Raw genomic sequence first — 26,836 nt, 5'->3', positions numbered from 1 at the left:
AAGTATGCAGCAATAGCTTTAGGACCTTCCCTTTATCTCCAGACTTAGGTTCAGCTATATTGACAGGATGCAAACTGGCTTGGGAAAGAACCCATAGCCTGAGTCCACTTTACAATGTATGCTAAAAGGATGGTTCCAGCACTGGTGTTCTTGGAAAATTTCTAAGCCTAAAAGGGTACTTAGCATTTGATTAGATCTGCTAGTCCCACCTAAACTAGGATTATCAATTACTCTAAGGTCTATTCAGTGTGAAACTGGAAATCTGAGACTCCCCTCAAGGTGTATTCTCAGGGGAACTGAGGCAAACTTGGGGTCTCCAGATTTCAAGTTGACAAGTATCATCATCACCACTGCTATTATTATTGTTGCTAAATCCCTTCAAATTATTATTTGTATTTAAAAGTTATTTCTTTTTTTATTTTTGCTTGTATTCATTATGGGCATCTGTGTGGCACATCAGACAGAATGCTGGATCTGGATTTAGGAAGACCTGAGTTCAAATCAAGCCTTACTTAGCAGTTGTGTGACCTGGGCAAGTTACAGAATCCTTGTTTTCCTGAGTTTCCTCATCTTAAAAATAGAGATAATAATAGCATTATTAATTCATAGGATTGTTGTGAGGGTCAGATATTTGCAAAGCACTTGGCTCAGAGCCTAGCAGCTAGTAGATATTATGCAAATGATTACCTCTGACACACTCCCTTATATGTGTACATATACCCCAATAGAGGTAAGCTTCTTTAGAGCAGGGATGGTTTAATTTTCCCATGTATATTCCCAGCATCTCCCACAGTGTCTTGCACACAGGAGGTGCTTAATCATTGCTTGTAAAACCTTTCATTGACCCTAATGGAGGCTAAGGGCAGAATCCAGCTTTGCCTTGTTATTCCCATCAGGATTCCTGCTCCTGAGGCAGTTGTCAGTGGACATTGGAGATTTGGCTCATGAGTGCCTGGGTTTGAGGAAGGAGATTATGGAGTTTTGTATGCTTCTTCTTAATAGGAGTTAGAACTGAATTGCATTTCAAATGCTCACTGAATGAAGCAACCAAATAGAACCATTAGAGTTTTTTATCCTCTTCGTATTTCATATCACAATAAAATGTCAAAAGGAGGAGAAAAAAGGGAAGAGATTTCTGATATTATTACTTTGAACTTTTCTCACTTATACTCCCATGAAGCATGACATTTACTAATAAATCAAAAAGAGGAGAGAAAATGCAAAACGATGGAGGTATATGCTCTGATAATCTTCTTAATTATCTTTATCAATTAGATTTTCATTCCATGCCCCTCATTTTCCATGTCTCAAAGAGGGTTCAAAGTAGGGGCTCCACTCATTTTCTGATGGTTGCTACCCTATATGATTTTTTTTTCAACTAGAGGTTATTGTTCTCAGTTTCTTTAATTACAAAATGAGGATGATAATAATATCCATATCATGAATGTAGTCTTGGCATGGGCATTGTACCCCTAAAACCCAGGCAAACTATAAGCAGGGAAATTCCTTTGCTTTCTTCTGTCCTTGTGACTACTAACCCAATAATAGCTAACTTCTATAAGACTCTAAGATTATTGTCATCCTTTGACCATCCTTTAGATTTGAGATAAACATAGAGATGTGCCTCCAAGATATACCTCAATACCAATGGGCTGTATCTCAGAAATCCATCTGTCCCCTAAACTATAAGGTTCACCCCCTATATCTTCAGGCAGACCCAGTCAGATGACCAAACACCCCACCAAATGCCTTAGTGTTCACCACCCTAGAGTCACCATGACACAGCATCATGTCTACACTGTTGTAAAGAGTATAAAATCCCCAGAATTGATGGCATCTGGAGGACAAATTTTCCATCGATGCTGTCCTCCCAAGGAGCAGCCTTTCATCTTGCTGTTCCACCTATACTATCCTCCTGGCCATTATCAACATTACTTTATACATTAATACATTTCTCTTTTTATTTTTAGATAAGTTTTGGAGTCTTGCATTATTGCAAAAGGTACCCTTCCTGAACTCCAGGGGTTTATCTCAAGTTCCCCACAACAGTCTGATGCTCAAATAATATATCTATAAATCACTTTTCATAGTTTCAAGTATTAAGTCCACATCAGATGTTATAGTTTTTCACTTTTTTCCAGATTATATGTTGATTCAATTTTTAATGATTATTTCTGATATTTTGTGATCCATGTTCTCTCCCTCTTTTCCAACTGTCCACCCTCCCCAAGACAACAGTTAATATGATACAGGTTGTTCTTGATATTGTGAAAGAAGACATATTGCTTATACTAAAGAAAAATTCACGAAGGCAATAAAGTGAAGAATTGTATGCTTCGATGTCTCAGCCATTTTCATACCCAAAGTCATCAGGCTATATCTTTTAGAACTTGTCTAATGCCTGGGGCAAGGGAGGAAGAATGGGCTTGCTCTGTTACTCTTTCTAAGTCTTCTGGACTCCTCAATGGTTGTGATACTGTTGTGGGGGTGAAGAGGTGTACCCCTGGGGTTCGGGAAGGATACTTTTCTGGAAGAATGCAAGATTCCAAAACTTAGCTTAAAAATAAAAAAGAGAAATTTATTAATTTAGAAATTAATGTTGAGGATAGTTAGGATAGTATAGGTAGAACAGCAAGATGGAAGGCTGCTCCTTGGGAAGATAGCATGGATGGAAAAGCTGTCACCCTGGGAAGACTGCATGAATGGAAAAGCTGTCCCCCAGACGACATCAGTTCTGGGGATTTTATACTCTACAACAGATGCTGTGTCATGGTGTGGACAGGACTCTAGAGTGGTAAACCCCTCAGGCATTCAGTCAGGGTTTGGGTTATCTGACCAGGGTCTACCTGGAGACATAGGGAATGACCCTCATGAAAGATTCTTTAGTTTCAGGGAACAGACAGATGTCTAAGATACAGCTTGATAGTATAGAGGTGTAGCCTGGAGGTGCATCTCTCTGTCCATCTTAAATCTAAAGGAGGATCAAAGGAGCACAGTCATCTCTGGGTACTATAGGGCTCATTGGGTGTTTTAGGTTAGGAGTCACAAGGATGTAAGGGAGCAAAGGAATTTCCCTGATAATAGTTTACTTGAATTTCTGGGGGTACAATGCCCATGTCAATGTGAAATGCTTTGTGTGGTCTTGAGAGGTAATATGGTGGAGAGGAAACAGTGATGGCTTATTATCTGCTTCACTTTCTTCATATTTATAAAAGGAGACTTAAGACTATGATTCTATGAACCATGTCATACGAAGATAGGCTGAAGAATGGTAGATTGTTGAGCATGGAAAAAAGATCTCATGGGAAACATACTATCTATTTTTTATGGACTAGAAGGATTATTACCTAGAAGAGGGATTACACTAATTTTACTTGGCACCAGAAGGTGGAATGGTAAGAAATAATACAATGGCAAATTTTGGCTTGGTGGGACCCATGGTACCATAGCTTATTTGACATCAATCAAGATAGAAGCTTAGCATACAACATCCAGGTCTGTGGCTCACCAGGCCCATTTTATTTTCCTCTAACTGAAAGGAGTTGAGATCTTTTTCCTCTCCCCTGGGCATCATCTTCTCCAGTCTGTTTTGATCTGACTCAAGCAGTCTGATTTTGGAAGTCAGAATAGAATCCCCCTCTAAGTAGTTGAATCATAAAGGATTTGTCAAAATACTTTGACTCATCCTAAGCCCGGGGCTGCCCGAGGAGCACCTTTTTTTTTTTCACTGAATCTCCAAGAAAGTATTTGGGAGGAGTCAGAATTGTAACTGTTCATTCACAACCTATGCCAGGGATAGGGAATTTGGAAGTGTGGCAAGGAGTGAAAATTCGATGACAATTTCTATCTCGTCCCCATTCTTTCCTCATTAACACATGGTGTGACATTGGACAAGTCCCTTCCCTTCTCTGAACAAAAAGACTTATTTTCCTTCTCTATAAAATAATTTGATTAGGAAAGCTCTAAGATTCCTTACTTTTAAAAAATATTATTGCAACCAGGGTTCCTTAGTCATCATATACATAGAATGTAAACTTGTTGAGATCAGGAATGATAGTTTTCAAATATATATTCCCAATACCTTTAACAGTGCCATGAACTCAGTATGTGCTCCTCCTAGCCAGAGCTCCTGCAAGGTCAAGTTCTAAGGCAAAAGAGCTGGTCACAGGAAGTTCTTGCCACTTTAAAGATCCTCCTTTCATCACTTTCTGTGCCTTTCTTCCACTTTACATGGACCAATCACAGCTTTAGCTTTGCTTAGGTCTACTCAGGGGACAGTCAGTCAATTCTGATTCATCACCCACTACAGCACACGTGGGTCACAGACCTTCTCATACTGAAGGATAAGTGAGGTGTATATTCTTCTAGTGATTAAATCTAAAAATGGGCAGAAAAGAGTTAGTCCCATCCTCACACTACTATATACACATATACATATATGAAATATACTCAACTCCATATACCTATATATGTGTATGTAGATATACATACAGATAGACAGACATATGTAGAGGGTATTCCAAAAGTTTTGGTACAGTTTTAAGCTATTAAAGCATAAATATATATTTAGGTGTGTAAAAATGGAGATTTGAACTCTAGACTTCAATCCCCAGAAGTCCTTGGTATTTCCCCAGAATTCCCTTAATCTCTCTTGAGTCTCCACATTGGCAAGATCATAATTAGTATTTAACTGGGAGTAACGCCTCCCACAGGGTCTTCTCTGTTCTCCTCTTCTCTTCCATTGCAATCATGTAGCAAGTATAGTGGTGCATATATGCTAAGCATGGGGATTTTGAATGGCTAATCAGCCATGGGCACATGGTTTTTATTTTGTATCCTTGATTTCTAATAATCCTTAATAAACCTCATAAATATAATATTTTTATTATTAGAGACATAACTTAATTTTTACAGGTGTGTGACTAGGCAGCAGCATGGAGAGAGAGCTGGGTCTAAAGTCAGGAAAATGTGTCTTACTTGGTTGAATTCTGCCCTCAAATACCCTGTTTGCCTCACTTTCCTCATCTGTAAAATGAACTGGAGAAGGAAATGACAAACCACTCCAATTTATTTTCTAAGAAAATCCCAAATGGGATCATGTAGTGTTGGACACAGCTGAAATGATTGTGTTAATATTTACACGGATCTCTCTATATTTATATACATAAAATCTACATACACAAAAAGGTATGTCTCCAAAGTCTATATGTATAATAGGAGAGAGAGAGAGAAGGAGAGAGAGAGAGAGAGAGAGAGAGAGAGAGAGAGAGAGAGAGAGAGAGAGAGAGAGAGAGAGAGAGAGAGAGAGAGAGAGAATAAAAGTAAGACCTCATTAGTTAGGAGAACACTAGCACTTAGGAGATCAATACAGGTTTTATGTAGAAAGTTGTCCTTGAACTGAGTTTTGCATGAGGAAAAGAAGATAAGGCTGAGGTGAAGGGAGACTGCATTCCAGACCTGATGAATGGCCATGATTAACACTAAAGGAGAGATGGAGTTTAGTGGATGAGAAACAGGAGAAAAAGCTTCAATAGACCAGAAAAGGCACCTACTCTGCACAAAGTAGAAAATAAGGCATGAATTTGAGTAATGTTTAATACTGTTTGCCCTCTTGGGTTTATTGTAAGGATCAAGTTAGATAAAAAGGTAAATAAATATAAATTCCCTTTCATGAATCCAAGATTAAATTCATCATCATCATCATCACATCATCATCATCATCATCATCATCATCATCAATCATCAATCTGATCACTTTTCCAGACTCAGGATGGAAAAAGAAACAGTTCCATTCCTTCCGAAGTCCCTGGAGTCATTTTCCCTCTGCTGCTCTATGGGGATCCATTATATTACATCTCCTTTTTTATGTTTCACAAGTAGAACTATTCCAGTCTCTGCTATTTGGCCTTATTTCTCAGTTTCTCTTTTTCTCTGAATTTAGTTCCTAGCCAATAAATCGAATTCCTCTGTGCCTCCATTCCTGGCCCTGTTCCTACTGCTATGCTACAGTGGTTTTGATCTCTATAAGTGAGTCCAATTTAGCTGATTCATCTCTCGTGTTTAATTTTTATGTTAACATAACAAGGTTATACAACTGAACAGGAGAGGCCAGAGACCGAATTCATAATTTATAAGTGGCAGTTATGGTTTAGGGGGAAAAAATCTTGAAGGAAATAGGTTAAAAAGAGAAGGCTCAGGCAAAGATTTTATCTTATGGACTTGGAAAGCTTTCAATTTCATGCAAAAATAAAATAAAATAAATAAAAACTATTGGCATTTAACACATATTAGGATTCACATTATTAAGACCAATGTCTGAGTTAAAGGACTTTTTAGAATTAATAAATTCAGTCAAATTAATAATTAATAAGTTCATCAAGGTATTTAGCAAATGCAGTAAGGATATAGAGCTCCCTGAGTTTGTTCATTTGCTTGGGACCACGAATAATACAATCTAAGAGATTCTTCAAAAAATCAGAACCAAGGCTTTGGATTTTCTCTTTTTTCTTTGGTGTTTAGAGGGAACTTGGTCCAGCAATCTCAGCTTCTCTTCCTCTATCAGGACAGTGACCAAGGAACCATTTCTACTTTGGATTATCCAGTCATTAAATTGGGGCTAGCTTTAAGGAAACCTTATGGCTTTTCTGTTCCTTTGTTGGGGAGTCTGGCCTGAAACTCTATTAAAAAAATGTCTGAAAGGGTTGATAAATTCTCCACTTGGGCTTGGTAGACCCAGTCAAATAAGATTGTTGTTTCAAAGTGGATCATTATAGAAGTAGAATTTATCCATTTAGGTGGTTTATTTTAGGTAATCAACAAGCTAAGTGCTAGAAATACAAAGAAAAATATTCTAGGAAAAAAAAGAAAAATAACTGTAAGTTGCCCATGCCAATTGCTAAAACTGGGAATTCATATAAACTGGATTTGATCATGAAGGGTCCTTAGTAAGACATTTTATTTTTTGATGTAACTACCCCATTGCCAAGTCTTCCTGAAAACATTGGACTCAGATTAATTTCTAGATTTTCCCTGAAGGTATTCATTCCTCCTACAGATATCTGACGCTATTGAGGCATTAATGTAGTAAATATTTATTAAAAGGAAAGCATATGACTGGGTCAACATGGTTACTTGTTCCATTGAGAATCCTTGATCTAGATTGCCATGATACTTATCTATCCCAAATCTATTATCCAGTGCATGGGTTATCCTTCATTCTTTTTGTATCATATGCAGATTTGATAAACATATCTTTTATTTTCTAAGTCATTGATGAAGATATTAAATAGCACAAGGCTAAGGAAGATCCCTGGGGCACACCCATGATGCCCTATTGGATATTGAAATAGTAAGAGCTACTCTTCAAATCTGGCAGTCTAAGGTGTTCTGAACATTTCTGATTTTATTACTGTCTGATCTCTACTTTTACATATTTTCCACAAGAATAATATGTTAAGGGACAACAAGGTTGCTCAGTACATAGAGAGCCAGACTTGGAGAGGTAAGGTTCTGGGTTCAAATTTGGTCTCAGACACTTCTTAGCCCTGTGACCCTGCACAAGTCACTTAATCCCCACTGCCTAGCCCTTATTGCTCCTCTGTCTTGGAATTGATACCTATATCAATTCTAAGATAGAAAGTAAGGATTTGGGTTCTTTTTTTTAAAAAGAACAATATGATATGCTTTATCAAAAGCTTATCTTGCATGCAGGTAAAGGTTTGTGGTATTTACCTCATTCATTATTTTACTCCTTCTCTCACAAAGGAAACAGGAAATGAGGTTAGTCAGACATGACCTGTCCCTGATGAAGCCCTCACAACTCTTGGTAATCACTACATCCTTTCTAGGTGTTCACCAGCCATTTCTTTAATGGGCCTGTCCTTTCTAATCTCTGATAGAAAGTGAGAGCACGAAGATGTCTCAGTCTACAAATTTATCCATTTTCCATGTAGATGCACAGGATTAGGGACAATCATTCCCATCTCAGGGCCTTGTTTGGGTAGGGAGAAGTAAAAGAAGGATCATGGCCCCATGAGTTGTCAGTCCCTTCTCCAATCACTAGATGGAGTTCAGGCCTCCCATAGCAAATACCTTTCATAAAGTAAATTGACAATTCTCTAGAAACAACATGGTATGAATAGACTGCTGGACTTTGAGGCAGCAAAGTGGCAGCAAATCTGGATTTGAATCCAGTCTTATATATTTACTAGCTATGTTACAATGGAAAAGTCGCATGATCTCTTTAAGCTTCAACTTTCTCATCTAATAAAGTAGGAGTAACAATAGCATTTATCTCACACAGGTGTTATTGTAAGATCTAATGAGAACATATTTGTATACATTAAAATTCAATCTTTAATTCAGTTTAGAAAGTCTTATGTATTCAATGAAACTGTATCATGCATTATTAATATGATATGAATTGTGGAGGCTGAGGCTTGATTTTTCTAGTATGTAAGGAGAAGACTTGGAATCATGGAACCTGAGATGAAATAAAAGCTTTGCCCCTCACTACCTTATGTGGCTGTGGGCATGTCATTTTTTCTCCTAGGTTTCAGTTTCTTCCTCTATAAAGTTAAGGCATTAAGATTGATGACCTGCTAGATGCTTTCTCACTTTAAATCAGTGAACTGATAATTGATTTCAGTGCTGATTTGGCTACCATTTTACCTTGTGCCCTTGAATAGCTATTTCCCTTTTCTATATTTTGCTTTATTGATCTGTCAAATTCACCAGATGATCTTCCTCTATTTCTCTATTTCTCATTCATTCCCCTTTGTCTTCCCTTCATCCCTCTGTCCCCTCCATCTCTCAGTCCCTCAGTCCCTCTGTCCTTCAATCACTGAGTCCCTCTCTCTCTCTCTCTCTGTTTCTGTCTCTGTGTCTCTCTCTTTCTCTCTATTTCTGTGACTGTCTCTGTTTCTATTGCTGTCTCTGTCTCTGTCTGTCTGTCTGTCTGTCTGTCTGTCTGTCTGTCTGTCTGTCTGTCTGTCTGTCTCTCTCTCTCTCTCTCTCTCTCTCTCTCTCTCTCTCTCTCTCTCTCTCTCTCTCTCTCATTCTAGGAACTTTTATGGCAACTAGTCTTGCTAGATTTTCCAATCTGGCACTTCCATTGGAGATATTATTCCAACCCACTCATCCGACCTTCCAAAAGATTTTGTTGGCAGTCAAACAGCCTAAGGCTGCCATCAGTTGATACTTGAATGATATCAACTCCTCAGCGTCTTGGTGCTGAAACAGCTGAAATGATTTCTAAAAAGTGAGTCCTCAGCCAGGATGCAAGGATTGGGACTTTGTCAAGAAGGCTTTGCCAGACACTCCAAATTCCAGAAACTCTAACAGAGGAAAGGAGCTCTTCTTGGTGGAGAGACATTGGCAGAAGTCCCCAGAGAAGACCCACAGTCAGAAGAAACCTGGTATTTAAACTTTTTGGAGTGGGAAGAGAGGGTTGTTATGGCAACAAATTGCTATGAATCTCTTAAGGAGAACAGCTCTGGTAAAGCAGGAGGGGGTGAAGGAGATGAAAAAGGATAATATTTCAAAAAAAATTTAATGAGACATGAATTTCACATTTTCATTCGTTTGGAATGTATAATGGGTTGAGAGGGAGGAAGAGGAATATTTACAGAAAAGTCTTTTAAAGTATGAGGGTGCATTTTTGTGGGGGATTAAGGGAACTAGCTATTAGAATGTGTCCCACTTTTCTTGTTGTCCTAGAATCTTCATATGATCACATGATCTCAGAGTTGGAAAGGAACTCTGAGGTCCATTCAGTTCCACTTGAACAGAAACCGCCCATATATCACATCTCCCAAATGAATATATAGCCTTTACTTGAATATTTCAATGAACAAAGAATCCATTACCTTTCTGGGAAGACCATTCCACTTTTTTGGATAGCTTTTAATTGTTAGAAAACTGTTTGTTTCTTTTCTCTACATTTTCAATGTTTTCCTTACATAGAATTGAAACCTTCCCCTCTGAAACTTCTATCCATTGTTCCTAGTTCTATACTCTAGGGCCAATTGAAAGAAGAAAGTCAATGTATCATGGTCAAATGATGAAGCATTTATTAAATACCTATTATGCACTGGAGATAAAAAAGAAAAGCAAAAGCACATGCTCCAAAGGACCTCACATTCTAATATGGGAAACAATACACAATTATTATACACAAATATGATAAATTATAGATAATTGTAGAGGAAAGGCACAATCATTAAGAGAAATCAAAAAAAAGCTTTTTAAGGAAGGTGTGCTTTTATTTCAGATTTGAAGGTAACCATGGAAGTCAGGAGGAGGAATCAGTGAGGGTGAGGATTCCAATCATGGAGAGAAAATGAAAGAATGACTTTGTAATCAGAGAACCAGTATTTGAATTCTTTTTTTTTTCATTTACTACCCCAGTGACTGAAATAATTGTTTCAGAACTCTGAATAATAGTTGCAATATCAGTAAAACAAAGAGAACAACATAGATTTCTGATGTCTGTCCAACCTTAAAATACAAAAATTAAGTCTAATCCTTCTACATGACAGATTTTTAAATGCTTGAAGATTGACCTTGGATCCTTTATTTAACCTTCCTTGTTCATAGTTGTATAAAAGGAAGGAACTGATCTTGACAACTACTAAGGTCACTACAAATCTACACTACACTACATATGAGCCTATGATCCACTTTTGAGTTTATCACTCTCAAATAATTCGATAGGTCTGTGAACTCATCAATATAGGTATTCCCTCCAATGATGCATATAGCATTCCATCCATTTCTGGCCCATCTTGTTCACTGAGGAGAATACTCAAGTCCATAGCCATCTTTCCCTTTTCCAAATGTTTATTATAATTATTTTTTATATTTTCCAAAAAATCATTTTTAATTAACAATGTACTACCATGTCTTCTCTTCTATAGGCAAAACAACCAAATTCTTTCTGTTGGATCCCACACAGCACCACATTGCAATCATTATCTTGATTTAACCCTAGTGATAATATAATGGCCCCTTATGTCCAAGTGGTTCCCTTCTTTGGTTCTTGGGGAATTTATATTACATGAAAAGTTAGGAGAATAATCACAATCACTCAGCCTCTGCATATAGCAATGTCTAGAACTATGACAGAGGTTCATCACTCTGATTTAACCTATATTTATACTAATCTCTAGCAAACTCCTGGCCTCTTTGGGATTGATGCAAAGTTCAGATTATCAGAATCCTTTGGATAAAACAGCAGACAAGTTTATTATAGGATCTCTTCATTGATAATTATCAGTAGGGGACGGTAGAGCAAGAATGAATATTTTCTTGTAATTTCCCTTATTTCTTTTTTTTGAGTTGCATTATTTTAAACTTTATTATTATAATTATCATAACAATTTCCTCAAAACTGCCCTGTGAATTAGGCAGTAAACATATACTATTATCACCATTTTTTTCTTTTTTTTAATTTTATAATATTTTATTTGATCATTTCCAAGTATTATTCATTAAAGACAAAGATCATTTTCTTCTCCTCCCCCCAACCCCCGTAGCTGACGCATGATTCCACTGGGTATTACATGTGTTCTTGATTCGGACCCATTGCTATGTTGTTAATATTTGCATTAGGGTATCCTTTAGAGTCTCTCCTCTGTCATGTCCCCTCAACCGCTGTAGTCAGGCAGTTGCTTTTCCTCGGTGTTTCTACTCCCACAGTTTATCCTCTGCTTATGAATGGTGTTTTTTCTGCTGGATCCCTGCAGATTGTTCAGGGACATTACACCTCCACTAATGGAGAAGTCCATTACGTTCAATTATGCCACAGTGTATTAGTTTCTGTGTACAATGTTCTCCTGGTTCTGCTCTTCTCGCTCTGCATCACTTCCTAGAGGTCATTCCAGTCTACATGGAATTCCTCCACTTTATTATTCCTTTTAGCACAATAGTATTGCATCACCAACATATACCACAATTTGCTCAGCCATTCCCCAATTGATGGGCATCCCCTCGTTTTCCAGTTTTTGGCCACCACAAGGAACGCAGCTATGAATATTTTTGTACAAGTCTTTTTGTCCAATATCTCTTTGGGGTACAGACCCAGCAGTGCTATGGCTGGGTCAAAGGGTAGACATTCTTTTGTTGCCCTTTGGGCATAGTTCCAAATTGCCCTCTAGAATGGATGGATCAGTTCACAACTCCACCAGCAATGAATTAATGTCCCTACTTTGCCACATCCCCTCCAGCATTCATTACTTTCCTTTGCTAGCATGTTAGCCAATTTGCTTGGTGTGAGGTGATACCTCAGAGTTGTTTTGATTTGCATCTCTCTGATTATAAGAGATTTAGAACACTTCTTCATGTGCTTATTAATAGTTTTGATTTCTTTATCTGAGAACTGCCTATCCATTTCCCTTGCCCATTTATCAATTAGAGAATGGCTTGATTTTTTGTACAATTGATTTAGCTCTTTGTAAATTTGAGAAATTAAACCTTTGTCAGAGTTTTCTATGAAGATTTTTTCCCAATTTGTTGTTTTCCTTCTGATTTTAGTTACATTGGTTTTGTTTGTACTAAAGCTTTTTAATTTGATGTAGTCAAAATTATCTATTTTACATTTTGTGATTCTTTCTATATCTTGCTTAGTTTTAAAGCCTTTCCCCTCCCAAAGGTCTGACATGTATACTATTCTGTGTTTACCCAATTTACTTATGGTTTCCTTCTTTATGTTTAAGTCACTCACCCATTTTGAATTTATCTTGGTGTAGGGTGTGAGGTGTTGATCTATTCCTAGTCTCTCCCACACTGTCTTCCAATTTTCCCAGCAGTTTTTATCGAATAGTGGATTTTTGTCCCAAAAGCTGGGATCTTTGGGTTTATCGTATACTGTCTTGCTGAGGTTGCTTTCCCCCAGTCTATTCCACTGATCTTCCTTTCTGTCTCTTAGCCAGTACCAAATTGTTTTGATGACTGCTGCTTTGTAATATAGTTTAAGGTCTGGGACTGCAAGGCCCCCATCATATGTGTTTTTTTTTTTCATTATTTCCCTGGATATCCTTGATCTTTTGTTATTCCAAATGAATTATGTTATTTTTTTTCTAAATCAGTAAAGACATTTTTTGGTAGTTCAATGGGTATGGCACTAAATAGATAAATAAGTTTGGGTAGGATGGTCATTTTTATTATATTGGCTCGTCCTATCCATGAGCAATTAATGTTTTTCCAGTTGCTCAAGTCTAGTTTTAGTTGTGTGGAGAGTGTTTTGTAGTTGTGTTCATATAATTCCTGTCTTTGTCTTGGGAGATAGATTCCTAGGTATTTTATTTTGTCTAAGGTGATTTTGAATGGGATTTCTCTTTCTAGTTTTTGCTGCTGAGCTGTGTTGGAGATATATAGAAAAGCTGAGGACTTATGTGGGTTTATTTTGTATCCTGCAACTTTGCTAAAGTTGTTGATTACTTCAATTAGCTTTTTGGTTGAATCTCTAGGATTCTTTAAGTAGACCATCATGTCATCCACAAAGAGTGATAACTTGGTCTCCTCCTTGCCAACTTTGATGCCTTCAATTTCTTTTTCTTCTCTAATTGCTACTGCTAGTGTTTCTAGTACAATGTCAAATAGTAGAGGTGATAATGGGCATCCTTGTTTCACTCCTGATCTTATTGGGAATGCGTCTAGTTTATCCCCATTGCAGATGATATTAGCTGATGGTTTTAGATATACACTGTTTATTATTTTTAGGAACGACCCTTCTATTCCTATGCTTTCTAGTGTTTTTAATAGGAATGGGTGTTGTATTTTATCAAAGGCTTTTTCTGCGTCTATTGAGATAATCATGTGGTTCTTGTTGGTTTGCTTGTGGATGTGGTCAATTATGTGGATAGTTTTCCTAATGTTGACCCAGCCCTGCATCCCTGGTATAAATCCTATGTGATCATGGTGAATGACCCTTCTGATCACTTGCTGGAGTCTTTTTGCTAGTATCCTATTTAAGATTTTTCCATCTATATTCATTAGGGTGATTGGTCTATAGTTTTCTTTCTCTGTTCTTGACCTGCCTGGTTTTGGAATCAGTACCATGTTTGTGTCATAAAAGGAGTTTGGTAGAACTCCCTCTTTGCTTATTATGTCAAATAGTTTGTATAGTATTGGGATTAACTGTTCTCTGAATGTTTGATAGAATTCACTGGTGAATCCATCAGGCCCTGGGGATTTTTTCTTAGGAAGTTCTTTGATGTCTTGTTGGATTTCATTTTCTGATATGGGATTATTTAAGAATTCTATTTCTTCTTCTGTTAGTCTAGGCAGTTTGTATTTTTGTATATATTCATCCATATCACCTAAATTGGTGTATTTATTGCCATATAATTGGGCAAAGTAATTTTTAATGATTGCCTTAATTTCCTCTTCATCAGAGGTGATGTCCCCCTTTTCATCTTTGATGCTGTTAATTTACTTTTCTTCCTTCCTTTTTTAATTAGATTGACCAGTACTTTGTCTATTTTGTTTGTTTTTTTCAAAGTACCAGCTTCTTCTCTTATTTATTAAATCAATAGTTCTATCACTTTCTATTTTATTAATTTCTCCCTTGATTTTTAGGATTTCTAGTTTGATTTACTGCTGGAAGTTTTTAATTTGATCACTTTTGAGTTTTTTTTATTTTCATTTCCAATTGATTGATCTCTGCTCTCCCTAGTTTGTTGATATATGCACTCAGGGATATTAATTTACCTCTGATTACCACTTTGGCTGCATCCCAAAAGGTTTGAAATGATGTCTCGCCATTGTCATTTTCCTCAATGAAATTGTTAATTGTTTCTATGATTTCTTCTCTAACTAAATGATTTTGGAGTATCATATTATTTAATTTCCAATTAATTTTTGATTTGGTTTTCCATGTACCATTACTGATCATTATTTTTATTGCCTTGTGATCTGAAAAGGCTGCATTCATTATTTCTGCTTTTCTGCATTTGTGTGCCATATTTCTGTGACCTAATGTATGGTCAATCTTTGTGAATGTGCCATGTGGTGCTGAGAAGAAGGTGTATTCCTTTTTGTCCCTATTTATTTTTCTCCATATGTTTATTAATTCTAGTTTTTCTAAGATTTCATTTACTTCTTTTACCTCTTTCTTATTTATTTTTGATTTGATTTATCTAAATTTGATAATGATTTGTTTAAGACTCCCACTAATATGGTTTTACTGTCTATTTCTTCCTTCAATTCTCCTATTTTCTCCATTAGAAATTTGGGTGCTATATTATTTGGTGCATACATGTTGATTAGTAATATTTCCTCATTATCTAAAGTCCCTTTTAACAAAATATAATTACCTTCCTTTTCCCTTTTGATCAGGTCTATTTTTGCTTTGGCTTTATCAGATATCATGATTACCACTCCTGCCTTCTTTCTGTCATTTGAGGCCCAGAAGGTCTTACTCCATCCTTTAATTCTGAACTTGTGGGTATCAACCCGCCTCATGTGTGTTTCTTGAAGACAACATATGGTAGGGTTTTGGATTCTAATCCATTCTGCTATTCATCTACCTTTTGTGGGTGAGTTCATCCCATTCACATTCAAAGTTATGACTGTCATTTGTGGATTCCCTGGCATGATATCCTTCCCTAATTCTAACCTTTTCTTCTTCAGCTCTAACTTTTAGTCCAGTGATTTACTTTAAATTAGTCCCCCTTGTCCCCTCCCTTGATATGTTTCCTTTTTTCGTCCCTCCCTTTTTGTTTCCCCCCTCCCCCCTCTCTTTCCCTCCCCTTTTCTTTTTCCTCCCCCCATTCCCCCCTTGGTTTTCCCTTCTCCCTACCCTTGTTGGGTAAGATAGAATTCAAGATCCCAATGGATCTGGGTGTTTTTCCCTCTCAGAGTTGATTTCCCTGAGATTAAGGTTTAATTAAAAATTCTCTTCCTCTCCTTCTTATAGGAGTTTTCTTCCTCTCTCCTTCCCATGTTAATCTTTGTGTGAGAAAGATTATTCTATTTTGTCTTTCTTTTCCCTCTATTTACACATTAAATTTTCCCCACATGTTAGTATACATAGATTGATATAAATGTAGTCCTTATAGAAGAGAGTTTGAGTAAAATAAGAACATAACATTTTTTTCCTTTTCCCTTTCCTTCATATTTACCTTTTCAGGTATTCCATGCTCTTTGTTTTTCGATATTGAACTTTCCACAGAGCTCTGGTCTTTTCTTTGCAAAAGCTTGGAAATCTTCTATTTTGTGGAATGCCCATACTTTCCCTTGGAAGTATATAGTCTGTTTTCATTGATAGCTGATTCTTGGTTGAAGACCCAGCTCTCTTGCCTTTCTGAAGATCACGTTCCTTGCCTTACGATCATTCAGAGTAGAACTTGCAAGGTCTTGTGTGACCCTGATTGGCATTCCTTTATATCTAAATTGTCCTTTTCTGGCTTCTTGTAGGATTTTTTCTTTTGTTTGAGAGCTTTGCAATTTGGCAATTAAATTCCTGGGAATTGTCTTTTGGGGGTTTAGTGTAGAGGGTGTTCTGTGAGCTCTGTCAGTGGCTGTATTGCCCCCTTGTTCTAGAATCTCTGTGCAATTTTCTTTGATTATATCTTGTATTACAATGTCGAGTTTGCTGTTTATTTCTGGCTTTTCTGGAAGTCCAATTATTCTTAAATTACCTCTTCCCCCTATATTTTCCAAACCTGTCACCTTGTCAGTGAGATATTTTATGTTCTCTTCTAATTTCTTGGTCTTTTGGCTTTGCTTTATTAGTTCTTGCTTTAAAGCCTGGTTTTCCTTTTCAGTTTGGTCAAACTGGTTTTGTAGATGCGTGAATTTCTTTTGCATTATTTCCCATTTTTCCTCCCAGAAGGCTTCCATCTTTTTGATCATTTCTGATTCATATTCTTCATGGGTTTGTGGAGAGTTTCCATTTCCTTTGGAAGGTTTCGGGGCATTTTCTTGTGTTTCCTCTTCTATCTCCTCTGTGTTTTGTATTTTTGCTCCATGAAATGTGTCCAAAGTCACCCCCTTCTTCTTGTTTTTTTTTTTTTTTTGAATTTTGGGTTTTTTGTGCTTCTGTGGAGTTTGCCATCTCTAGCTGAGTGGGAGGATTAGCTTTTCTTACCTCTGTCTGGTGTTCAGAGGTTTTAGCCCTAGGCAGATTGTCCATTCTATGGCTTGGCCCTTGTTTCTGTGCCTCAGCCTGCCAGAAGAGCCAGCACTCTGAGGGGGGAGGGGCCCTGGCTTCCAGGAGCTCTGAGGGCTGGTGATAGGCTTAACCTCAGACTGTGTATGCCCTCAGGCAAGGACCTTCAGGGAGACTCAGATGAAAGGATCTGGTCAGGGGGCTACAGGCTCCTCCTGTCTCTCTCTGTTTCCCTGCTGTCTGGGTGCCCCCTCGACTGGGTCAGGTTGTAATCAGGATTCGGCCTTCAGCTCCAAGGCCCTTTTGCCAGCCCTGAGGGTTACTGTTGTTTCAGAGGACCCTGCACTCTGAGGGGGGAGGTGCCGTGGCTTCCTGGAGCTCTGAGGGCTGGTGATAGGATTAACCTCAGACTGTGTATGCCCTTAGGCAGCGACCTTCAGTGAGACCCAGATGGAAGGTTCTGGTCAGGGGGCTACAGGCTCCCCCACCCCCACCCCCGTCTCTCTCTCTCTCTGCCTCCCTGCTGTCTGGGTGCCCCCGCGACTGGCTCAGGTCATTTTCAGGGGGTGGCCCTCAGAACAGCCGGCTCCCGAGGCCCCCCTGCCTGCCCTGAGGTTCCTGCTGCTGCCTGGGACTCAGCACTCTGGGTTGGGGGGGATGGGTCCTGGGACCTTCCCTTTGCCTTCCCCTTAGATCCAAGTAATCTCGGGCTCCGACTCTTGGGGGGCCGTACCTTTTGATCCAGGTCCAGGAGGAGTGTTTCTGGGGTCTATTCTGCTGTGTTGTTTTTTTTTTTTTATTTCGATGCCCTAGGAGCATTCCATTTGAGGTCAGTAAGGAAGGGTTTCTGGAGCTCCAAACTTTAGCTTTCTCTAAGTTGCCATCTTGACTGGAAGTCATTTCCCTTATTTCTTGATGGGGCAGATACTAATTAAGATAGCCCAAGTCTCTTGTGCCAATATTCTAGTAGAGTCAATAGCCTCCCTTGATTGCTCAGTTCTGTTCTGTCATATCACTTTGACCAATTATCCCTGGACTGATAATTGGGTAGGGGGATTGGGCTGCTTTACTCAAGGGACCTCTACCCTTACATTCAAATGTTGTGACTTGCTGCACCCTCCCTCTTTTTTGGGTTGTGTTCTAACAAACAAGTGTCATCTTAAAAATGTCTTTCAAAAATATGGTGCCCAGATATGAAATATAATATTCTAGGTGCATTCTAAGCAGAAGACAGGAAGGCAAATGCCTATACTTCTTTTTGTAAGAGTCTTTAACTTTCTTCTGGTTTGAAGTTAGAAGGGAATTTGGTGGTTGTTCAGTTGTTTCAGTCATATCTGATCCTGCCTGACCCATTTGGGAGTTTTCTAGGAAATAGTATTGGAATGCTTTATCATTTCTTTCTCCAGCTCTGTTGTCAGATGAGGAAATGGAGGCAAACAGGGTTAAATTACTTGCCCAGGGTCACATAGCTAGTAAGTGTTTGAGGACAGATTAGAACACAGTAAAATGAGTCTTCCTGCCTGCAGTCCTTGCACTCTGTCCTCTATGCTACCTTCCCAGCTGTATGACACTGGCAAGTTACTTAGCCCCCATTTCCAACCCTTATTACTCTTCTTCCTTGGAACCAATGCTCAGTATTAATTATAAGAGGAAAGATAAAGGTTTTGTAAAAAAAGAAATAACATATACATATACATGTATATGCATATTTGCCTTTAATATGTCTATGGACGCCACCTCAATAAGATGTAAGTTCCTAAAGCAAAGTGTAAAAAATAGACTCGAATACAGGACTACAATCCCCATGAGCCTTTGCTCCACTTCCCCAGAATGCCTTGTAATCTCACCTGGGCCGAGATCGAGAAGATATTTAAGCAAAGGCTTTTGAAGGGCTCGGCCTTTTGGACTTCCGTTTTTGGAGCAGAGGCGTCTCTTCCATGATGTGAGGTTATTTTGTCTAGGCCTCTGGCCTAGGCACATGTTTCTTACTTGTATATTCTTAATCTTTAACCTTTAATAAACCTCTAAAAAATATAATACTCCTTGCAGAGAGAAACTAATTTCTACCAGCCTCAGTCTCCCCGTATTCCTAAATTTTAATCCTTACAGTTATGGCGACCTAATGGGAAAAAGAACTTTCAGTCTTCTGATTTCTTTTCTGATCTTAAATTCAGTTTTAATAGCTAGTACCTAGAAATTTTTTTTTGAGCTATATCTCTCTGGCCAAGGTTTTCTACCCTCAGAAAGCTGCTACAGGCTCCGGACCTGCTGCCCACCCCACCTGGCTCCGTCCTGCCGCTTCCTGCCTCAGCCTGCAGCCCTGATCGTCCTCACCTGGTACCTGGTCCCAGCCTTGCCCACCCCCGCAGCCGCTCCAGCTCCTGGCCTCTCACCTACTTCTGCGCCCCAGACCCAAGAGCGTGACCCCAGTCGGCTCATCACCCAGATCCCTGGAGCAGATCGCTCAGGACTCATTGCGACCAGCTGGTAACAGTATTGGCCACGTGGGCGGAGGGGAGAGACCAGAGGGAAAGGAGACCGGGCAATTTTCCCTTAGGCTAAGCCTCCACGTGGCTGGGGGTATTGGCCACTGCGGGATCAGAGAGGGGAAAGAGAGAAAAGACTAGAGAGAAGAAACAGACTTTTCAAACAGAAACTTAATAGCAATGGGCTGTTTAAAAGGATTTTTGACTCTTCTGGCAATTTCATTGATTTTACCTGCCTGTCTGGGAGCAGACTCAGCCCAAAGATTCAACTTTAACTTTGGGGAGGAAAATGGGTGGCCCAGCGAACTGGAAGCCAGGCCCAGAGACAGGAGGTCTTTAGTTAAAATCTGGCCTCCGATGCTTCCCAGCTATGGGGCCCTGGAGGGATCCCTTGAACCCCATAGCCTAGCCTTTACTACTCTACCTTCGGACAATAGACATTTAAATGGATAATTAAAAACAAACAAACAAAAAAAAACCCCAAGGAACTTTGAAGAGACTAAAGGCTCTAAGGCATTTCAGACTCCAATGGTTTATAAAAAAAATCTCTGTATTCTATTGCATTGTTTTGTTTAAGGTTTAACTTTGTGATTTTAAGTTCATATATTACTGGATTCAATATTATTCTGCTTGAACTGAAGGTTGATTGAATTTATTTTGAATGTACTGAATTTTGAAATTCTGTTGTTTTTCCCCTATAATTGTGTTGAACAAATATTGTGAATAAGCCCATATATGAAAAAACAGCTTTTTTCTATTTTGCTGAGGATAGATGGACTCCAGAACTGGTTATAATTGTATTAACAACCTTTGGAATTTTAATGTGCTAAATACCTCAAATGATTTGATTTTAAGGGTTTTTAAATATGATTTTTGGAATTTTTTTTTAACAATCTGGTTATTTTTGCCTGCCCCTACCACGAGGTAAGGCCCATTAGCTGAAGTGAAATGTATTTTATAAACCCCAACCTTCCCACATGTGAATGGAAGTTGGGCAGTTAATTTCAGGGCATTTGTACCCTTAAAAAGCCTCCAAAAGGAGCACCCCTTTATTTATGCTCTTTAGCTCACTATTTTACTTCTACCAGAATGATATATAGATTTCTTGATTATGTTCTTAACCCAAGATGAGTTTTACTTTGTTTAAAAAATATGTTTAAATACCAAGGTTGAAAGATTGCTATGTTTGTAAAAATTGTGACAAATGTCCATCAATTCATAGGTTTTAAAAATGTCATACAGCAACTTATGTGAAATATGAAAGTGTGTTTGTTTGCTATTGTAATTAATTGGGCTATTGAGAATTTTGGGGATTTTGATATCTACATATTTGTACTACTGTATTTTTAAAGATGAAAAAATTGTTAACCTTGTTCAATTCATTTGCCTTCTACTCACAGTGATCATGGCCAGATACAAAGAGGAAATGGATCTCATTTTTTGGTGAGAAAGCCTTGCATTTTATGTTTTCTTAACTGACACAGAGTGTCAATGGTTATAAGCTATATTTTTGAATTTTTAAAGCTCTTTTATTATTATATTTTTCTTGCATGTGCAATATACTTTTTCAGGTTTTTTTTATTTTTTCTCTCCTTTTTATATTTGAAGCACATGTCACCAGCATTAAGATTTTCTTTAACCTTTTGATTTTTAAGTTTAAGATACATTTGCTAATACATGCCCTAAAAAGCTTGTGACTATAAAAATGATGCCACTAATTATTTAAATAAATTATGGGACTTTGCTTGATGATTCTGTCTGATTCCAGGACAAGAGCTACACACAAGAGCCATTTCATAGGGCCAAAGAAAGGCCAATCTAGGATGGATTGATGCACTTCTAAGCCAATACAAAGGTCTTGAACCTAGTGTGAAGACTCAAGGTTACTATGTTTAACATGTGTTAAGACATAGGCTTTCCTTGTATCTACACTCACTCTGAAGATACTCACAGATGAGTATCCCCAAAACCTTGGCTCCTACTTGGCTTCTATAATCTGGTCCCCTTTTCTGCCTCTCATAGTGTGGTACCTTTCTGTAGTCCTGGCACTGACTGGGTAAATGCATCATTACTTAGATCATTTTGATTGGGCCCTGATTGAAGGACCTGTTATAGATTTATTTTTCTTCTACTTGGAATTTTTACACATAAGACTTTGATAGTCTATATTTTCATCCAGAAATTTTTCTTTTCTTTTGGATTTTCTGATGTCTTTTTTAATATCTCTTGCCAATTGATTCATATACCTCATACCTCAGCCATGCATCCCTAACTGATTCTGAATCTTTCAATCACCCACAACACGGGGGAATGTAAAAAAATATCATTATTTAAATTGCAAAGTTTAAATTCTTTTTGAGAAGAATTTTAGGTAAAGAAGATGCTACTTCTCTGAATCCAGAACTGAACTGTTGGAGAAGCCACCATGAAGAAGCCTCCAGACCACAAGTTGCACAAAATTGAACTTTGGGTGTGGTTGATTGAACATTTATTTGTATGTATACTTTTATGCCAAAGGGGACTGCCCCCTAACGGCTTTTTGTCAATGTGTTCAGAAATTATTGGTTTTATTCTTTTTTCTCTTATCCTCACACTATTGTAATCTTTTAAGTTTATTATGTTTTTATGATCCTTTTGGGGAAAAATTAATTTTTCCACAAATGATCACACGGGGGGGATGTAAAAAATAGACTCGAATACAGGACTACAATCCCCATGAGCCTTTGCTCCACTTCCCCAGAATGCCTTGTAATCTCACCTGGGCCGAGATCGAGAAGATATTTAAGCAAAGGCTTTTGAAGGGCTCGGCCTTTTGGACTTCCGTTTTTGGAGCAGAGGCGTCTCTTCCATGATGTGAGGTTATTTTGTCTAGGCCTCTGGCCTAGGCACATGTTTCTTACTTGTATATTCTTAATCTTTAACCTTTAATAAACCTCTAAAAAATATAATACTCCTTGCAGAGAGAAACTAATTTCTACCAGCCTCAGTCTCCCCGTATTCCTAAATTTTAATCCTTACAAAAGGACTCTATCTTTTACTTCTCTATGTTCCCACACCTTGGACAATGAGTTGGTCCTAGAGTTGAATAGGAGTTGGAGAATGTAATAGATTTCCATCAGGAAAGTGCAATATCCTTTTAATGACTCCAAATTTCTCATTGAAATAAGGGCCCACCTTCAGCATTGTGTTGGCATTGTACTGGAATAATACAGTCTCTGAGGAGCTGAAGATGAATGTTATTCAGAGGGCATTGAAGAGTCAACTGGTGGATGTGAGCAGACTGCAACATATTGTAAACAAGAAATTAAGAAGGGAAACCAGGGGATAATAGGCCATCAAAGAATTACAGGAGTAAAAAAGGAAAGTGAACTTCTTTGTGGTAGGCTCCAGAGAAAACTGATGCTTCAATAATAATTTCATGATATCAAGAAAGCATGAAGAAGGTCCTCATCATATATGGATGGGGAGCTCAATAGTGAACTTTTTGGAGAACATAAACAAGATGTTCTGATGACTGAGGATGGGGGGCGGGGAGGCTGCTAGGTGGCTCTGTGGATTAAGAGCCAGGCCCAGAGATTGGAGGTCCTGAGTTCAAATCTGGCCTCAGACACTTCCTAGCTGTGTGACCCTGAGCAAGTCACTTAACCCCCACTGCCTAGCCCTTACTGCTCTTCTGCCTTAGAACCAATACCCAGTACTGATTCTATGGTGGAAGATAAGGGTTTAAAAAAAAAAGTTACTGAGAATGAGCAAGGAATGGAAGGGATGCTATCTGTATCAATGTATCAATCACTAATGAAGTCACAGATCATTTGAATTGAGTGTATAAGGTCAGCCAGGACTGCCTATCTCTAGGCCTGTCTCTCACTGATCCACCTAGTTACCTCCCTATAAGAGCTATTATACAGCAGAACAAAATTAATGTGAAGTATAGAAAACAAATATTAAATATTTAGGAAAAGAAAAAATGACTATGGACTTGGCTCTGGCCCTGAGTGATAAGTGGAAGATTCATAGAAGCACGGCTCTGGTTGACCTAGAAGGATACATGGATTTTGCTGGGTAATAAAGGGCAAGAAGGGCACCACAAGTAGGGGACACAATCTAAACAAGGTCAAAGAGTTAAGAAATCTTGACACATTCAAGATGAATTGATTTAGTTGACATGGCAGGTTCATGAAAGGTAGAAGTGATAGATAAAACTTTTCAAGGGGCAACCTCTGCCCTTAAAGAGGGGAAAATGGTGACTCAGCAAGGAATGACTTGCTCAAGGTCACATGAGTTGTAAGTAGTAAAGTTGAGGTTTAAATTCAGGTCTTCTGACTCCAAACTCAATGACATTTCCAATATTACATCCCATTTCTACCTCCTTTGGACATGAGTCTAATGTTTAAACTCTTAGGAATAGAAGACACTAAGTTTGGCCTCTGAATGTCATTAGGAACTGTCCAAAGTTTGCTAATATAGCTTTTATGCAATCATATGAGTATCCTCCTTCCTCTTAACAGAAGGCACAAAACAACTGATGCTTATCAAGGTTGTATGAATATCAATAAGATTTATGGTAATACTTGGGCCAGTTTGCTTGTCCTTTTTGCCAGCATTAAATAACATGGAAGCTTCTCTGAGAGAGGGTATCATCGGCTCCTACTTATCCATGTTTATAAAGGAGAGAAGAAAATTCAAAGATCATATACTTTGATACACAGAATGAGTGCTTAATAAATGCTTGTTGATAACTATATAACTCTGACTGTCTCTCCTACCTGAAATACTCTCCCTCTTCACCTATACCTTCTGGCTTCCCTGGCTTCCTTTGAGTACCAGTTTAAAAACCAACTCTTATAGGAAACTTTTCCTGGTCCTCTATATCTCTAGTGCCTTCCCTTTGTGGATTATTCTTATTTATTTTTTTATATAGTTTATTTGTAAATATTTCCTTTCATTTGTTTTCCCCACAGATTGTCATGTTCTCAAGACAGGAGGATTTTATTTTTTGATTTGATGTTTGCTTTTCCTTTGTTCCCAGAGTTTAGTATAATGCTTTGCACTTCATAGACATTTAATAAAAGCTAATTGATTTATTGGCAGGTTGCTATAGAGGGGAGAGAGAGAGACAGATAGACAGAGGCAAATGCAAAATGATTTGTTCAAGAACTACTCTACCATACCAGGTGGGGAAATGAGGAAAGACCTTACATAAAAGTCATACCTGATTTGAGACTTGAGATTAATTAGGAATTTCAAAAAACAAAGGAATGAGTGAATTCCAGGCATGAAAGTTATAGCTGGTTTGAAGGCAGAGAGGGGATATGGAATGAATGCATGAGGAGCATAAGGACAGTTAGTTTAGATGAACTTAAGTGTTTATAGGAAGAAGTGATGTGCATTAAGGCTAGAAAGCTAGTTTAGGCTTATTTCTCTGAAGGAGAACGTAAGATCCTACAATGAAGAATGGTTTTTATTTTGTCTTTGTGTCATCAACATCTAGCAAGATATCTTGCACTGAGTATTGTTACAATTAAAATGGTTGATGTTGTAAACTGTAGTGAATTAAAATGGTGGAAGATACAAATTATGCTAGATATAAGAGAGGGTGAGTAAATTTGACTGCAGAAAATATGTTTCACTACAGTGTCTTGGTTTTTAAGTCAAATATAAGGTGGTCACCAGGGAATATATTCCCAAATTATGAATATGCCCAAGTCAATTGGGTTTTTTAGAGAATTTAATTAATAATACAATGAGGAATTAAAGAAAAGGAGAAGGAGAGAGAAAAGGAATTAATGAGAAGAAATAGGTTGGCCAGGGCAGGCCTGGCCAACCCAGGCCTAAGCCTTAAGAGACAAACCAGTCAGTTATCACTCACCATAAGATTTGTCTTAAGCAAGGATGTCTGGGGAACAGAGTCTCCCCAAAGGGAGTTCCAGCCAGTCAGCCTCCCAAGAGACTTCTTCTCAAGAGATCTTCAAAGGGAAGGACTTCTCCATTAGTATCAATGCAATTTCCCTGAACAATCTGCAGGGATCTAAAAAAAAAATACTACCCACAAGCAGAGGATAAACTGTGGGAGTAAAAACACCGCTGAAAAGCAACTGCTTGACTACAGGGTTGGAGGAGATAAGACTGAGGAGAGACTCTAAATGAACACTATAATGCAAACTCCAACAACAGGGAAATGGGTTCGAGTCAAGAACACATGTGATAACCAGTGGAATCATGCGTCGGCTATGGGAGAGGGAAAGGCGGGGGGGGGAGGGGAGGGGAGGAAAAGAAAATGATCTTTTTTTCCAGTGAATAATGTATGAAAACGACCAAATAAAATAATATTAAAATTTAAAAAAAAAAAAAGAGATCTTCAAAGGGCCTCCTCCAAAAGGATCTATCTCCAAGGACCCAAGGATCCTATCTCCAAGCCTCCAAGGATCTAAGGAATCTCCTTTTCTCAAGAGATACCTTTTCTTATATAGGGTTTTTTTCCTATGTCACCTCCCCTAAGTTCTTTCATCTACCAATCACTGTAGATGTTTTCTAAAAGACAGCCCATTTGAATTCTTGCTAAGTCGACTAACCTCCTCATTAAGTCTGAACCAGAGAAAATGCTGCTGTGTCGACTAATCCCCTCAGTAACTCTGAACCAGAGAAAACACAGCTGAGTTGACTAATCCCATCAAGAGAGAACCTGCCCGACCTTTATAGGTACCTAGCATCCCATTGTATCAATTCTAAAAAACAGGCATGGCTCAAAGAACTCCTTGCCTTATTATAAGCATGGGTCCAAGTACTTTCATTGTTTAGCAAGGAGTTTTCTCCCCTAAAGCAGTCTTAAGTACTGGTGGAGTAGAGGTCCTCCCATAGCAAGGAGTTTTTCCCCCTAAAGCAGTCTTAAGTACAGGTGGATTTGAGGTCCTCCCATTTCTGATCCTGGCGAGTTCTCACATCAAAATGGGGAATGTTTCCAGTAGGGAATTTGTTCCCATGGAGGATTCCTCAATGTGGAAATTTTTAACATTCACAAGTCTGAGAAATTTCAAGATTTACAGTATATGTATGTGTATTGTATGTACACATACTCATGTGCATATGCATATTATATAGTTAAGTTAAGGAGGAGAAGGAGAAGAGAGAAAGGAGAATCAGAACAATAGAGTAGAACAGAAAAAATAAAGAGGATAAGAGGTGACAGTAGATAGAAGAGCAGTATGATGTAGCAAAAGTCTTAAATGTAGATTTCAAGGAG

This window comes from Monodelphis domestica, chromosome 4 (assembly GCF_027887165.1).
Source record: "Monodelphis domestica isolate mMonDom1 chromosome 4, mMonDom1.pri, whole genome shotgun sequence".
In the NCBI taxonomy this organism is placed as follows: domain Eukaryota; kingdom Metazoa; phylum Chordata; class Mammalia; order Didelphimorphia; family Didelphidae; genus Monodelphis; species Monodelphis domestica.
This window is presented reverse-complemented; position numbering follows the sequence as displayed.